We start from the raw sequence: 12,028 nt of genomic DNA, 5'->3' as shown, positions 1-12,028 counted from the left end.
TATCTGGGATTTGGGATCAGATATTGTCACCCAAAATACACATAAATAGGACTTATAAAATCCTAATCCCAGATCCGTAACTGCTGTCAACACGACATCTCCTAATTTTCGGCACCTATATGAACTGGTAATGTCAATTAATGGAGCACAAAGACCACGCCTGTTAAGGTATTGATTTGTTATTTTTTTTCATCGCTGGGTAACATAGCACAGTGATATAGATAATACGTCTAATTAAATGAACTGTTTCATTATTTCATTTACTAAAACTATTTTACTTCCAGGCCCAGGTGAACTCTCCACACAACTTAGAATTGAATAGTAAATAACAATCACAGATATGAACTCACCGACAAATGCATATGGGTATATTTTTTACACAAAACCATATTCTGTGGTTGCTCCTGGGCAGTCAACCCTGTCTCGCCTGCAGCTGGTCCAAAACACAGTGGCTAGGTTGGTACCAGAAAAAAGGAAGCATTTTCCACTCCTTTTTAAATTAGAGGTCCTCTGTTTACCAGTTTTAGCTACCGGATACAGTTGAATGATTTAATCAGGGGTGGCATCATAAAGCAGCCTGGGATTTGGATACACCAAATTCAAAGCGGTCCCTGCAGAGACTTTCTGAACACTTCCCTGCCTGACTTAGGAGAATCCCTTTTGTTAAAACAAATGCATAACACAAACATCATTAATCTTACATAAGCATCAATTTTCGTTGCATTTCTGAAATTCATGATTGCATATGAGGTGTTTTATGTTACTTGCCATTCATTTTTTTTCTTGCAATGCAGCAATAAATATCTTGAACGAAATAATCCAAGCTGATCTTCTGGCTTGTTGTTCAGAGGATAGGAAAAGGGCTATTTTGTGGAACCTACTCAATGTTTCTATGCTAATTAACTGTCCAAACTCATACCTACCTCTACTTCTAATTTACCAACACTCTCCTCTCGCTACCCAACATGCATCGCTGCCTTTTCGTTAACTTTACGCGGACTTTTCTAAATGAATGCTCGCAGTGTTGATTTGCACATTACTTTGGTTAAAAAGCTTCACCTGTTGTGTAGTCCCCTTGTTTAGTGGTTTGAGAGGGTTTTAAGCATGATTTGGGAACACACCGTCAGTGAGGTCAGTAGCGCAGACCCTAAAGTCTTCAACTCCACGGAACGTGAAGTCAGCTTTGCGCAGTGGCAGTATCGTAGCCTATGAGGTTTATCCGAGGCGCGATTATTGCTAGTTGAAAACTTTACCCAATACCCCGCCGTAACGACTTGCAATATAGTCGGTACTGGCAATTTTTGACAGTCTCTACGGGGACTGACAAGTCTGGTTAAAAATAGGTTTGTTAGAGTGCTTTTTGGTTGGCGTCATTAGGGATGAAGTACATGCAATGCAGTGTTTTATATACTTTCGGACTTAAAATAGAAGCGAGGTCTTTGAGTCTAATAAGCACGCAACCACAAGGGGGGAATCTGTTGTTGACCAGTTCATAGCTTGATCCTGTACAGCTAAAACTTAATGAAATAAGACTTTTACAATAGCATTGCTTTTTAAGACTCATATACATCGACTTCCAGTAATATCGAAGTGCATCACTAGGATTATATTGTTTTTAAACATGACCTCGCGTTTGTTATTACTGGTTCGTTTCTAGGTCAAATGTACAAGATCAAAGCTGACTAGTAATGAAGTAAGGGTTAAGCAGCAAAATGTCACATTATGCTTTGTAACGAATTCTGTTAAGTGCCAAGCTGCTTAGCATTAGCACCAAACTTACTCATTCATCTTACTTTCTGTTTCTTCCCGCTCGGAGTCACGGTGGGACCGGAGCCTATCCAAAATTATTGCACGTATGGCAGGAGAACCCCCTTGACAGGGCACGAGTCACAGGGTTACTGGATCAGTCAACTGCTGGAATCATCGCAGATTTCCTAATGTTTTCTTTTTGACCCAATAATAAAATTCAGTTTCAGTTGGATCAGTTTGTTTGCTTTCATTTGTTCTTTTTTTTTCGATTTAAATTCTCTTTACGGTTTCCCTCTGAATATTAAACCATCCATCTTCTCTGCGTTTTTTGTAGTTTACTGCAAGACAACCCTTTGTTATTTTTGCTCAATAGCGTGCAGGCTGCTGCTCTCTGTCGCTTTCTGTCCCGGGGTGTGCGCGACCGCCTCTGTGATGACGTCACAGAGAAACCCGTCTATACCCAGGGTCAAGTCAGGCAAATACAACAAATGAGTCACATAAACACCGAGGTTTATAAGAAGGACTAGGAAACCACGAATTATCTACAGTGGGGTGTCCACGTGTAGAACCCGCTAAGCCATTACAGCGACATTTGTTTTGATTGGATGTGGAAAGCTGTTAAACTCAGTGTTCACTATAGAAAGTACAGCGACAGCTCTTTTGATTATCGGAACAAGCTTCTGCGAAAACCTGTTACAGTCAGTGTTCACAATAGAAAGTATCCTAGCCTACAACAGCGTATATAAAACTCCCGTGCTTAACCCTCAGAAAGTTTCACTGCGTCACATTTCAAAAGGATAAAACATAAGCAAAAAGAAACCTATGAAGCGGATCTGGGATTTGGGATCAGATATTGTCACCCAAAATACACATAAATAGGACTTATAAAATCCTAATCCCAGATCCGTAACTGCTGTTAACACGACATCTCCTAATTTTCGGCACCTATATGAACTGGTAATGTCAATTAATGGAGCACAAAGACCACGCCTGTTAAGGTATTGATTTGTTATTTTTTTTCATCGCTGGTTAACATAGCACAGTAATATAGATAATACGTCTAATTAAATGAACTGTTTCATTATTTCATTTACTAAAACTATTTTACTTCCAGGCCCAGGTGAACTCTCCACACAACTTAGAATTGAATAGTAAATAACAATCACAGATATGAACTCACCGACAAATGCATATGGGTATATTTTTTACACAAAACCATATTCTGTGGTTGCTCCTGGGCAGTCAACCCTGTCTCGCCTGCAGCTGGTCCAAAACACAGTGGCTAGGTTGGTACCAGAAAAAAGGAAGCATTTTCCACTCCTTTTTAAATTAGAGGTCCTCTGTTTACCAGTTTTAGCTACCGGATACAGTTTAATGATTTAATCAGGGGTGGCATCATAAAGCAGCCTGGGATTTGGATACACCAAATTCAAAGCGGTCCCTGCAGAGACTTTCTGAACACTTCCCCTGCCTGACTTAGGAGAATCCCTTTTGTTAAAACAAATGCATAACACAAACATCATTAATCTTACATAAGCATCAATTTTCGTTGCATTTCTGAAATTCATGATTGCATATGAGGTGTTTTATGTTACTTGCCATTCATTTTTTTCTTGCAATGCAGCAATAAATATCTTGAACGAAATAATCCAAGCTGATCTTCTGGCTGGTTGTTCAGAGGATAGGAAAAGGGCTATTTTGTGGAACCTACTCAATGTTTCTATGCTAATTAAGTGTCCAAACTCATACCTACCTCTACTTCTAATTTACCAACACTCTCCTCTCGCTACCCAACATGCATCGCTGCCTTTTCGTTAACTTTACGCGGACTTTTCTAAATGAATGCTCGCAGTGTTGATTTGCACATTACTTTGGTTAAAAAGCTTCACCTGTTGTGTAGTCCCCTTGTTTAGTGGTTTGAGAGGGTTTTAAGCATGATTTGGGAACACACCGTCAGTGAGGTCAGTAGCGCAGACCCTAAAGTCTTCAACTCCACGGAACGTGAAGTCAGCTTTGCGCAGAGGCAGTATCGTAGCCTATGAGGTTTATCCGAGGCGCGATTATTGCTAGTTGAAAACTTTACCAAATACCCCGCCGTAACGACTTGCAATATAGTCGGTACTGGCAATTTTTGACAGTCTCTACGGGGACTGACAAGTCTGGTTAAAAATAGGTTTGTTAGAGTGCTTTTTGGTTGGCGTCATTAGGGATGAAGTACATGCAATGCAGTGTTTTATATACTTTCGGACTGAAAATAGAAGCGAGGTCTTTGAGTCTAATAAGCATGCAACCACAAGGGGGGAATCTGTTGTTGACCAGTTCATAGCTTGATCCTGTACAGCTAAAATTTAATGAAATAAGACTTTTACAATAGCATTGCTTTTTAAGACTCATATACATCGACTTCCAGTAATATCGAAGTGCATCACTAGGATTATATTGTTTTTAAACATGACCTCGCGTTTGTTATTACTGGTTCGTTTCTAGGTCAAATGTACAAGATCAAAGCTGACTAGTAATGAAGTAAGGGTTAAGCAGCAAAATGTCACATTATGCTTTGTAACGAATTCTGTTAAGTGCCAAGCTGCTTAGCATTAGCACCAAACTTACTCATTCATCTTACTTTCTGTTTCTTCCCGCTCGGAGTCACGGTGGGACCGGAGCCTATCCAAAATTATTGCACGTATGGCAGGAGAACCCCCTTGACAGGGCACGAGTCACAGGGTTACTGGATCAGTCAACTGCTGGAATCATCGCAGATTTCCTAATGTTTTCTTTTTGACCCAATAATAAAATTCAGTTTCAGTTGGATCAGTTTGTTTGCTTTCATTTGTTCTTTTTTTTTCGATTTAAATTCTCTTTACGGTTTCCCTCTGAATATTAAACCATCCATCTTCTCTGCGTTTTTTGTAGTTTACTGCAAGACAACCCTTTGTTATTTTTGCTCAATAGCGTGCAGGCTGCTGCTCTCTGTCGCTTTCTGTCCCGGGGGTGCGCGACCGCCTCTGTGATGACGTCACAGAGAAACCCGTCTATACCCAGGGTCAAGTCAGGCAAATACAACAAATGAGTCACATAAACACCGAGGTTTATAAGAAGGACTAGGAAACCACGAATTATCTACAGTGGGGTGTCCACGTGTAGAACCCGCTAAGCCATTACAGCGACATTTGTTTTGATTGGATGTGGAAAGCTGTTAAACTCAGTGTTCACTATAGAAAGTACAGCGACAGCTCTTTTGATTATCGGAACAAGCTTCTGCGAAAACCTGTTACAGTCAGTGTTCACAATAGAAAGTATCCTAGCCTACAACAGCGTATATAAAACTCCCGTGCTTAACCCTCAGAAAGTTTCACTGCGTCACATTTCAAAAGGATAAAACATAAGCAAAAAGAAACCTATGAAGCGGATCTGGGATTTGGGATCAGATATTGTCACCCAAAATACACATAAATAGGACTTATAAAATCCTAATCCCAGATCCGTAACTGCTGTTAACACGACATCTCCTAATTTTCGGCACCTATATGAACTGGTAATGTCAATTAATGGAGCACAAAGACCACGCCTGTTAAGGTATTGATTTGTTATTTTTTTTCATCGCTGGTTAACATAGCACAGTAATATAGATAATACGTCTAATTAAATGAACTGTTTCATTATTTCATTTACTAAAACTATTTTACTTCCAGGCCCAGGTGAACTCTCCACACAACTTAGAATTGAATAGTAAATAACAATCACAGATATGAACTCACCGACAAATGCATATGGGTATATTTTTTACACAAAACCATATTCTGTGGTTGCTCCTGGGCAGTCAACCCTGTCTCGCCTGCAGCTGGTCCAAAACACAGTGGCTAGGTTGGTACCAGAAAAAAGGAAGCATTTTCCACTCCTTTTTAAATTAGAGGTCCTCTGTTTACCAGTTTTACCTACCGGATACAGTTTAATGATTTAATCAGGGGTGGCATCATAAAGCAGCCTGGGATTTGGATACACCAAATTCAAAGCGGTCCCTGCAGAGACTTTCTGAACACTTCCCCTGCCTGACTTAGGAGAATCCCTTTTGTTAAAACAAATGCATAACACAAACATCATTAATCTTACATAAGCATCAATTTTCGTTGCATTTCTGAAATTCATGATTGCATATGAGGTGTTTTATGTTACTTGCCATTCATTTTTTTTCTTGCAATGCAGCAATAAATATCTTGAACGAAATAATCCAAGCTGATCTTCTGGCTGGTTGTTCAGAGGATAGGAAAAGGGCTATTTTGTGGAACCTACTCAATGTTTCTATGCTAATTAACTGTCCAAACTCATACCTACCTCTACTTCTAATTTACCAACACTCTCCTCTCGCTACCCAACATGCATCGCTGCCTTTTCGTTAACTTTACGCGGACTTTTCTAAATGAATGCTCGCAGTGTTGATTTGCACATTACTTTGGTTAAAAAGCTTCACCTGTTGTGTAGTCCCCTTGTTTAGTGGTTTGAGAGGGTTTTAAGCATGATTTGGGAACACACCGTCAGTGAGGTCAGTAGCGCAGACCCTAAAGTCTTCAACTCCACGGAACGTGAAGTCAGCTTTGCGCAGTGGCAGTATCGTAGCCTATGAGGTTTATCCGAGGCGCGATTATTGCTAGTTGAAAACTTTACCCAATACCCCGCCGTAACGACTTGCAATATAGTCGGTACTGGCAATTTTTGACAGTCTCTACGGGGACTGACAAGTCTGGTTAAAAATAGGTTTGTTAGAGTGCTTTTTGGTTGGCGTCATTAGGGATGAAGTACATGCAATGCAGTGTTTTATATACTTTCGGACTTAAAATAGAAGCGAGGTCTTTGAGTCTAATAAGCACGCAACCACAAGGGGGGAATCTGTTGTTGACCAGTTCATAGCTTGATCCTGTACAGCTAAAACTTAATGAAATAAGACTTTTACAATAGCATTGCTTTTTAAGACTCATATACATCGACTTCCAGTAATATCGAAGTGCATCACTAGGATTATATTGTTTTTAAACATGACCTCGCGTTTGTTATTACTGGTTCGTTTCTAGGTCAAATGTACAAGATCAAAGCTGACTAGTAATGAAGTAAGGGTTAAGCAGCAAAATGTCACATTATGCTTTGTAACGAATTCTGTTAAGTGCCAAGCTGCTTAGCATTAGCACCAAACTTACTCATTCATCTTACTTTCTGTTTCTTCCCGCTCGGAGTCACGGTGGGACCGGAGCCTATCCAAAATTATTGCACGTATGGCAGGAGAACCCCCTTGACAGGGCACGAGTCACAGGGTTACTGGATCAGTCAACTGCTGGAATCATCGCAGATTTCCTAATGTTTTCTTTTTGACCCAATAATAAAATTCAGTTTCAGTTGGATCAGTTTGTTTGCTTTCATTTGTTCTTTTTTTTCGATTTAAATTCTCTTTACGGTTTCCCTCTGAATATTAAACCATCCATCTTCTCTGCGTTTTTTGTAGTTTACTGCAAGACAACCCTTTGTTATTTTTGCTCAATAGCGTGCAGGCTGCTGCTCTCTGTCGCTTTCTGTCCCGGGGGTGCGCGACCGCCTCTGTGATGACGTCACAGAGAAACCCGTCTATACCCAGGGTCAAGTCAGGCAAATACAACAAATGAGTCACATAAACACCGAGGTTTATAAGAAGGACTAGGAAACCACGAATTATCTACAGTGGGGTGTCCACGTGTAGAACCCGCTAAGCCATTACAGCGACATTTGTTTTGATTGGATGTGGAAAGCTGTTAAACTCAGTGTTCACTATAGAAAGTACAGCGACAGCTCTTTTGATTATCGGAACAAGCTTCTGCGAAAACCTGTTACAGTCAGTGTTCACAATAGAAAGTATCCTAGCCTACAACAGCGTATATAAAACTCCCGTGCTTAACCCTCAGAAAGTTTCACTGCGTCACATTTCAAAAGGATAAAACATAAGCAAAAAGAAACCTATGAAGCGGATCTGGGATTTGGGATCAGATATTGTCACCCAAAATACACATAAATAGGACTTATAAAATCCTAATCCCAGATCCGTAACTGCTGTTAACACGACATCTCCTAATTTTCGGCACCTATATGAACTGGTAATGTCAATTAATGGAGCACAAAGACCACGCCTGTTAAGGTATTGATTTGTTATTTTTTTTCATCGCTGGTTAACATAGCACAGTAATATAGATAATACGTCTAATTAAATGAACTGTTTCATTATTTCATTTACTAAAACTATTTTACTTCCAGGCCCAGGTGAACTCTCCACACAACTTAGAATTGAATAGTAAATAACAATCACAGATATGAACTCACCGACAAATGCATATGGGTATATTTTTTACACAAAACCATATTCTGTGGTTGCTCCTGGGCAGTCAACCCTGTCTCGCCTGCAGCTGGTCCAAAACACAGTGGCTAGGTTGGTACCAGAAAAAAGGAAGCATTTTCCACTCCTTTTTAAATTAGAGGTCCTCTGTTTACCAGTTTTACCTACCGGATACAGTTTAATGATTTAATCAGGGGTGGCATCATAAAGCAGCCTGGGATTTGGATACACCAAATTCAAAGCGGTCCCTGCAGAGACTTTCTGAACACTTCCCCTGCCTGACTTAGGAGAATCCCTTTTGTTAAAACAAATGCATAACACAAACATCATTAATCTTACATAAGCATCAATTTTCGTTGCATTTCTGAAATTCATGATTGCATATGAGGTGTTTTATGTTACTTGCCATTCATTTTTTTTCTTGCAATGCAGCAATAAATATCTTGAACGAAATAATCCAAGCTGATCTTCTGGCTGGTTGTTCAGAGGATAGGAAAAGGGCTATTTTGTGGAACCTACTCAATGTTTCTATGCTAATTAACTGTCCAAACTCATACCTACCTCTACTTCTAATTTACCAACACTCTCCTCTCGCTACCCAACATGCATCGCTGCCTTTTCGTTAACTTTACGCGGACTTTTCTAAATGAATGCTCGCAGTGTTGATTTGCACATTACTTTGGTTAAAAAGCTTCACCTGTTGTGTAGTCCCCTTGTTTAGTGGTTTGAGAGGGTTTTAAGCATGATTTGGGAACACACCGTCAGTGAGGTCAGTAGCGCAGACCCTAAAGTCTTCAACTCCACGGAACGTGAAGTCAGCTTTGCGCAGTGGCAGTATCGTAGCCTATGAGGTTTATCCGAGGCGCGATTATTGCTAGTTGAAAACTTTACCCAATACCCCGCCGTAACGACTTGCAATATAGTCGGTACTGGCAATTTTTGACAGTCTCTACGGGGACTGACAAGTCTGGTTAAAAATAGGTTTGTTAGAGTGCTTTTTGGTTGGCGTCATTAGGGATGAAGTACATGCAATGCAGTGTTTTATATACTTTCGGACTTAAAATAGAAGCGAGGTCTTTGAGTCTAATAAGCACGCAACCACAAGGGGGGAATCTGTTGTTGACCAGTTCATAGCTTGATCCTGTACAGCTAAAACTTAATGAAATAAGACTTTTACAATAGCATTGCTTTTTAAGACTCATATACATCGACTTCCAGTAATATCGAAGTGCATCACTAGGATTATATTGTTTTTAAACATGACCTCGCGTTTGTTATTACTGGTTCGTTTCTAGGTCAAATGTACAAGATCAAAGCTGACTAGTAATGAAGTAAGGGTTAAGCAGCAAAATGTCACATTATGCTTTGTAACGAATTCTGTTAAGTGCCAAGCTGCTTAGCATTAGCACCAAACTTACTCATTCATCTTACTTTCTGTTTCTTCCCGCTCGGAGTCACGGTGGGACCGGAGCCTATCCAAAATTATTGCACGTATGGCAGGAGAACCCCCTTGACAGGGCACGAGTCACAGGGTTACTGGATCAGTCAACTGCTGGAATCATCGCAGATTTCCTAATGTTTTCTTTTTGACCCAATAATAAAATTCAGTTTCAGTTGGATCAGTTTGTTTGCTTTCATTTGTTCTTTTTTTTCGATTTAAATTCTCTTTACGGTTTCCCTCTGAATATTAAACCATCCATCTTCTCTGCGTTTTTTGTAGTTTACTGCAAGACAACCCTTTGTTATTTTTGCTCAATAGCGTGCAGGCTGCTGCTCTCTGTCGCTTTCTGTCCCGGGGGTGCGCGACCGCCTCTGTGATGACGTCACAGAGAAACCCGTCTATACCCAGGGTCAAGTCAGGCAAATACAACAAATGAGTCACATAAACACCGAGGTTTATAAGAAGGACTAGGAAACCACGAATTATCTACAGTGGGGTGTCCACGTGTAGAACCCGCTAAGCCATTACAGCGACATTTGTTTTGATTGGATGTGGAAAGCTGTTAAACTCAGTGTTCACTATAGAAAGTACAGCGACAGCTCTTTTGATTATCGGAACAAGCTTCTGCGAAAACCTGTTACAGTCAGTGTTCACAATAGAAAGTATCCTAGCCTACAACAGCGTATATAAAACTCCCGTGCTTAACCCTCAGAAAGTTTCACTGCGTCACATTTCAAAAGGATAAAACATAAGCAAAAAGAAACCTATGAAGCGGATCTGGGATTTGGGATCAGATATTGTCACCCAAAATACACATAAATAGGACTTATAAAATCCTAATCCCAGATCCGTAACTGCTGTTAACACGACATCTCCTAATTTTCGGCACCTATATGAACTGGTAATGTCAATTAATGGAGCACAAAGACCACGCCTGTTAAGGTATTGATTTGTTATTTTTTTTCATCGCTGGTTAACATAGCACAGTAATATAGATAATACGTCTAATTAAATGAACTGTTTCATTATTTCATTTACTAAAACTATTTTACTTCCAGGCCCAGGTGAACTCTCCACACAACTTAGAATTGAATAGTAAATAACAATCACAGATATGAACTCACCGACAAATGCATATGGGTATATTTTTTACACAAAACCATATTCTGTGGTTGCTCCTGGGCAGTCAACCCTGTCTCGCCTGCAGCTGGTCCAAAACACAGTGGCTAGGTTGGTACCAGAAAAAAGGAAGCATTTTCCACTCCTTTTTAAATTAGAGGTCCTCTGTTTACCAGTTTTACCTACCGGATACAGTTTAATGATTTAATCAGGGGTGGCATCATAAAGCAGCCTGGGATTTGGATACACCAAATTCAAAGCGGTCCCTGCAGAGACTTTCTGAACACTTCCCCTGCCTGACTTAGGAGAATCCCTTTTGTTAAAACAAATGCATAACACAAACATCATTAATCTTACATAAGCATCAATTTTCGTTGCATTTCTGAAATTCATGATTGCATATGAGGTGTTTTATGTTACTTGCCATTCATTTTTTTTCTTGCAATGCAGCAATAAATATCTTGAACGAAATAATCCAAGCTGATCTTCTGGCTGGTTGTTCAGAGGATAGGAAAAGGGCTATTTTGTGGAACCTACTCAATGTTTCTATGCTAATTAACTGTCCAAACTCATACCTACCTCTACTTCTAATTTACCAACACTCTCCTCTCGCTACCCAACATGCATCGCTGCCTTTTCGTTAACTTTACGCGGACTTTTCTAAATGAATGCTCGCAGTGTTGATTTGCACATTACTTTGGTTAAAAAGCTTCACCTGTTGTGTAGTCCCCTTGTTTAGTGGTTTGAGAGGGTTTTAAGCATGATTTGGGAACACACCGTCAGTGAGGTCAGTAGCGCAGACCCTAAAGTCTTCAACTCCACGGAACGTGAAGTCAGCTTTGCGCAGTGGCAGTATCGTAGCCTATGAGGTTTATCCGAGGCGCGATTATTGCTAGTTGAAAACTTTACCCAATACCCCGCCGTAACGACTTGCAATATAGTCGGTACTGGCAATTTTTGACAGTCTCTACGGGGACTGACAAGTCTGGTTAAAAATAGGTTTGTTAGAGTGCTTTTTGGTTGGCGTCATTAGGGATGAAGTACATGCAATGCAGTGTTTTATATACTTTCGGACTTAAAATAGAAGCGAGGTCTTTGAGTCTAATAAGCACGCAACCACAAGGGGGGAATCTGTTGTTGACCAGTTCATAGCTTGATCCTGTACAGCTAAAACTTAATGAAATAAGACTTTTACAATAGCATTGCTTTTTAAGACTCATATACATCGACTTCCAGTAATATCGAAGTGCATCACTAGGATTATATTGTTTTTAAACATGACCTCGCGTTTGTTATTACTGGTTCGTTTCTAGGTCAAATGTACAAGATCAAAGCTGACTAGTAATGAAGTAAGGGTTAAGCAGCAAAAT

The 12,028-nt window shown here is 40.0% G+C and overlaps 5 non-coding genes across 5 annotated transcripts; all 5 read left to right on the top strand.

Annotated features, from left to right (window-relative positions):
• Window positions 1-1,179: 1,179 nt before the first annotated feature.
• On the top strand, window positions 1,180-1,320 carry LOC140550515 (U4 spliceosomal RNA). Its single transcript, XR_011979210.1, has one exon. It is a non-coding gene; the product is annotated as a U4 spliceosomal RNA (small nuclear RNA).
• A 2,438-nt stretch (window positions 1,321-3,758) lies between these two features.
• Window positions 3,759-3,899, top strand: LOC140550409 (U4 spliceosomal RNA). Its single transcript, XR_011979112.1, has one exon. It is a non-coding gene; the product is annotated as a U4 spliceosomal RNA (small nuclear RNA).
• A 2,438-nt stretch (window positions 3,900-6,337) lies between these two features.
• On the top strand, window positions 6,338-6,478 carry LOC140550514 (U4 spliceosomal RNA). Its single transcript, XR_011979209.1, has one exon. It is a non-coding gene; the product is annotated as a U4 spliceosomal RNA (small nuclear RNA).
• A 2,437-nt stretch (window positions 6,479-8,915) lies between these two features.
• LOC140550513 (U4 spliceosomal RNA) lies at window positions 8,916-9,056 on the top strand. Its single transcript, XR_011979208.1, has one exon. It is a non-coding gene; the product is annotated as a U4 spliceosomal RNA (small nuclear RNA).
• A 2,437-nt stretch (window positions 9,057-11,493) lies between these two features.
• Window positions 11,494-11,634, top strand: LOC140550512 (U4 spliceosomal RNA). The gene has a single exon (XR_011979207.1). It is a non-coding gene; the product is annotated as a U4 spliceosomal RNA (small nuclear RNA).
• Window positions 11,635-12,028: the final 394 nt, after the last annotated feature.

This window comes from Salminus brasiliensis, chromosome 2 (assembly GCF_030463535.1).
Source record: "Salminus brasiliensis chromosome 2, fSalBra1.hap2, whole genome shotgun sequence".
Taxonomy (NCBI): domain Eukaryota; kingdom Metazoa; phylum Chordata; class Actinopteri; order Characiformes; family Bryconidae; genus Salminus; species Salminus brasiliensis.
This window is presented reverse-complemented; position numbering and strand designations above follow the sequence as displayed.